Below are 5,544 nucleotides of genomic sequence, written 5' to 3' on the forward strand. Positions count from 1 at the left end.
TTCACCTTTGTGAAACCCAGGTCTAAATGTATTAATTGCTCACAGAGTCACCAATGGTCTTACTGAGTCTATCTGAGCAGCTCTCTCTCCTTCAGAACTCCTCACTTTATACTGTTTGAAAATCCAATGCCAGAGGCAGAAGGTGGCATCATATTCAACCATAAAGTCTCTTTGGGACAGTGTGCATAACCCTCAAACAGAGAATATAAAGAGCCTGGCTCAATCTCACAGGTCCTAAGGCAATGGTTCTCACAGTGAGATCCCTGGTCCAGCAGCATCAGTACAGATTTGGAACTCATAAGGCAGGTAAATTCTCAAGGCCAACCCCTGACTTTTAGAATCAGAATTTTTAAATCAGGTTTGAACAAGCCATCTTATCAAATTTTAAGGGTTATTGTATTATGATGACAAACTTTATAAACACCTGTAGAGATTTAAAAATTCCTCTTGGTGAAAAAGTCCAATAGTGATTCCAAGTTAGTTGCTCTGCCATGAGCCAGGGTATACATGTTTTAGTTAAAGTCTTCTTCTGTTGCTTATGAATTTCACAGTTTAGAACCAATGCTCTATGATGGAAGCACTGTCACTTCCTGTGTACCCAGACACTTTGCAAAGGTTGCTCCTGAAACGAGTATAATTTGGAATTCAAACGTTGTTTGCCTCTCAGATTTACAGTAAGGGAGAGGGGAAATGACTTGGTCTAAAACACAGCATATGGTTTTAAAAGCTAGTGTTGTATAGCCTCATCTAAAGCATCAATTCAAGGAGAAGCACATTAAAGCAGTGTAATGTTCAAAACCAAGTTCCGAGGTAAGCATCTGCTATAATAGAATGATTTATTCCAGAAGGGAAGTTTCATTTCAGGGGAGCTTATCATGATATCAAATATGTTTTCAGTTAATGAAAATGCAGGAAGCACCAAGTTAATAGGGCAATTTTAAACCATAAAACCTAATTTAACTGCACTATGACAATGTGATGCTCCACAAAAAAAGAAGTTTCACAACCCGATTGGTTAAATGCAGAATTACCAGGATGCTGTGTGCCATGTCCTCTGATGAAAGCTAACTTGACTGGGAAAGGCAGACTTCTTTAGAATATGATTATTTACAGTTTAATTAAATGCAGAATGATTAAAAAGAGATTTCACTTTATCAGGCCACAGAACAGCTGGTTTGATAAAATCGTCATAAGCCTCCAGACTCACATTTCCATTTTAGTATTGATTTCTTATATTTGCTTTTAAAATATTTAAATAGTTATTCTTGGGAGTGTTTATAAAGCATCTTCTTCTTCTTCTTCTTCCTTTCTTCTCTCTTTCTCGCTCTGTTTCACTCTGTCTCTCTTTGGTTGTTGTTAGAAGTAAAATAACATTCAGACTACAAGAGGAAGGGTATTTGTTTTTGTTTTCATAGTACAGATCTTAATTTGTATAATATTGTAACTATCCCTTCTGGTATATATACTCTTAGATTCCAGCTATTGATATCTTGCAATGGGTTTTGTAATTTAAAATTTAAAATTCAATATTAATTCATCAGACCCAAGTGTTTTTATAGTTGTGTGGATATTCTATAAAATCTAAAAGTAGCTATTGAATTATAAAAACTCTGCCATCAAGTCAGTTGTGATTCATGGAGACCCTATAGGGCAAGGTACAACTGCCCCTGTGAGTATCAGAATTGAAGTAAGATTTGGAACCTGAAACATTTAGCCAACCCAATTTTGTTTACTGAAAGTGTGGAGTATTTGAAGAACTTACTGATGAAGTTCAAGCCTTTCACCTTCATATGCATTACAACTCAACGTAAAGAAGACCAAAATCCTCACAACTGGACCAGTAGGTACCATGATAAACTGAAAAAAGGATGGAAGTGTTCAAGGATTTCTTCTTACTTGGATTCACAGTCAATTCTCATGGACTCTGGATTCAAGAGATTGCATTAGACAAATCTGTTGCACAAGACCTCCTTAAAGTGTTGAAAAGCAAGGATGTTTCTTTGAAGACTAAGGTACACCTCACCCAAGCTATCGTATTTCCAGTTGTCTCATATGCATGTGAGCATTGGACATTGAATAAGGAAGAACAAAGAAAAAGCCATGCATGTGGGCAAAGAATATTCAGTTTCGCAAACTGCCAAAAGAACAGCATCTTTCTTGGAAGAAACAATGCTAGAGCGCTCCCTGCAAGGAAGGATGCTGTACTATTGACATTTTGTCAGGAGAGACCAGTCCCTAAAGAAGGAAATAATGCTTAGTAAAATGAAGAGGCAGTGAAAAAGAGGGAGGCTCTCAAAGAGATGGATGGACACAGTGGCTACAACAATGAGCTCAGACATGAGAATAATGGTGAGGATGGCACCGGACAGGGCGGGGCGTCTCTCTGTTGGACCATCCTCACGAGTCAGAACTGATTCGACAGAACCTGACAAAAACAGCATTCCATTAGGAAATACCTGAATGCCATCTCCTTGAGGATGTTCTTACAATTACATTGGATCCTTAATGATGTCATAACCCCGTCATAAATTGCTGCACTAAATTTACTTTTAAGTGGTATTTCCTTTACATAAAAAAACCTATTACATATCTTTTTACCACAATAAAAATAAAAAAAGGATTATCACTGTTTACAATTATAGGTTAGGAGGTGTTGCCATGTCTCCTGAATTTATTAGAATGTCCATATTATCATGAAGAAAACCAATTAGGCCATTTACTAAGCAAAATATATTGGAAACATACTCAAATTGAAGGATGTAACAAGTGGCTCAACTTTCCAAAGTTAAAATATGATTATAAGCATTTGGAAAATGTGGGTAGTGCCATTTATATTTAAAATAATTAAATTACATAATAAAATTAGTTCCTCGTTGTGATGAATTGTATGAGCCCCAATAAATTGATTAAAAAAATTAGTTCTTCAAGTACATTAGGCATATTTCCACTGCTCATAGTCACATGTGGCCAATAGTCCATGCATTTAACAGCCTAGAAACAGAAAACTCCTATCATCACAGAAAATTCTGTTGAACAGCGCTGTACAGAATAGTCCATAAGGAAATATTTTAAAAGCATTGATTTCTAGGGCATATAGTATAAGTTTCAAAATTGTGTTTAACAAGGAAATAGTATGTCAGACTTATCTAGAGATATTGTACATCCGAGCTCCATATCTGGGCCATAAGAATTTTAAAGGTTGTACCTTACTAATTACCTTCTGTCTATATGCCCACAGCATCATAAAAGAGAGATATGCGTAAGATAGGTTCTCCATGAATCTTTATGGAAAGTACCCAAAAGGTTTGAAGCAATGAAAGACTCCATAGACATTGACTTTGAACTCAAAGTGTAGTCTGTGACCCCTGGCTCAACCTATCACTCCACTGTCAGGTCAGTTGAATAGTAATAGAGCAGTGCCTCCGTCTCAATCAGATACCTCATAGTAGAACCATGTAACCAAATGTCCCTTCCATCACTCCCTGATTTTTTAAAATCATTTTATTGGGGGCTCACACAACTCTTATCACAATCCATACATACATCAATTGTGCAAAGCACATTTGTACATTCCTTGCCCTCATCATTCTCAAAACATTTGGTCTCCTCACTCCCTGATTTTGATGTTATGCTGTATATACTACGCAGGGCTTCTATTACCCATCATATCCTTTTTATCCCTAAAACAGGACTTGCCAACCTAAACGTAGACTGCCTCTCTAGGGTTCTCATAGCTTGAATTTCAGCATGACTTATTTCAATAAAGGTTATGAATGTTGAGTTCTCTCTGTTCTTTTCTTTATTATAAGAAATTGATACATGGACACACATACACAGAAATCTACACAGACACAAAGGTGGTGATAAAATCTCTCCTGCCAAACCAGCAATAGAGTTCCATTTAAAAATATTTGCAATTCATAAATATCATAAGGTTCTCTGACCTTTAATTTAAATTCAATAAAGATTACAGTATTCAGCACAAAAAAAAACCTCATCCTTGAATATTTGTTCAAAATTTAGAGATGCACACACACCTTTATTCCTAGATTCAAGAACGGTAAATACTTCCAAATATTTCCTAATCTCATCATGATTGTTTACCCCAAAATGCGGCATCCCCTTCTCTACTAGACTGTATGTATCTTAAGATACAGAGATTATTTGGAAAGAAGACAGGATGGAAACTATTGACACAACTTTGATCTGAAAATCTGCCCTGAATATATCACATATGTTTTGAGACAGATGTGTGAAGGACATGTTTTTTAGGGCAGAACCAGTTATGCGTGGGCACCTGTTAAGCCCTCCTGTGCCATCTGCTCACAGGAATGTACACATGACCTTAAAGGAGTTGCTGATTTGAGGAGGTCGTTTGACGAGGGTTGAGACTACACTCACCCACAACCAGAGGACTTAAAAAGAGATTTCTCTCAGAAGGCAGTGTTGTCTCTTGAGCCTGAGGTTCATTTTTATGAGCTGAGCTTGAAGTCCCTGACATTTAGAAATGACAGTGTGTCAATGTGAGGTTCTTTTGAATAATCCTTCTAAGTTTTATCAGCTTTTCAAAATGTTACTAAGTGCCAGTATTCAGCTCATGAAATGTTTTCCCTATTGAGAGCATGATGGTGGCTAGAAAAGGGAGCGCCCTCCACTAAGATGGATTGAAGGTTGTTTGGTGATTGCCTGCTTTCTGAGTGGTGTGCAAGTGGGAGTGGACAAGGGTTTGGAAGAAAGACAAAAGGCTTCTCTACCTGAGAAGGCTTTTATAGTTTCAGTTGTTTGCTCAATTTGAGATACTTTTAATGTCTTTAAATTATGAATATGTCCAACATTGCTATTTGGAATTAAAACAAATCAAGGCGTCATTTGGAAAATGACTCATAATTAAAGGAATGGGAATTGGACAATTGAAAAATGAATGTAATGATTTTTAATGCATCTGAAAGAAGCTCTGGTGGAATAGTGAGATAAGCTAACTGCCAGGTAGGTGATTCAAACCCACAAGCCATGTCCTGGGGGAAGGATGAGTCTGTCTCAGGACCCAAGGAGCTGCTCTACTCGGTCCTATGGGGTGGCTATTAATCAGGATTGACTGGACAGAAATACGTTTAGTTTCTGGTCATACATCTTAATATTGGGTATTTATTTGATCATTGATAATACTTGCCAATTTGATAAATAAAGAGCCCAGACTGCTAGTACATGCATGTAGGGATGTGTATATTTGTATTTGACTTCATGGGGGAGAGGAGGGCAGTAACCAACTATTGTTTTCATTCATTTAAATAGCTTAACAACTGTGAAATATATCTATCATGAAAGGAAAATACCTAGGCATTGGAATGTCTAGTAAGTAGACTTCATTATACTCATCCAAGAAAAAATTGTGGTAAGGGATCTAAGTCTTAAGAAAGGGGGAACCAGTTAAAAGGATCTGCATGTGACCTTGGGGGACGGACAACAGAAAAGTGGGTGAAGAGAGACATCGGACAGGGAAAAATATGACAAAATAATAATTTATAAATTATCAAGGGTTCATGA

Source organism: Echinops telfairi, unplaced genomic scaffold (assembly GCF_000313985.2).
Source record: "Echinops telfairi isolate 266 unplaced genomic scaffold, ASM31398v2 ScPeMD7_7436;HRSCAF=8474, whole genome shotgun sequence".
Taxonomy (NCBI): Eukaryota; Metazoa; Chordata; class Mammalia; order Afrosoricida; family Tenrecidae; genus Echinops; species Echinops telfairi.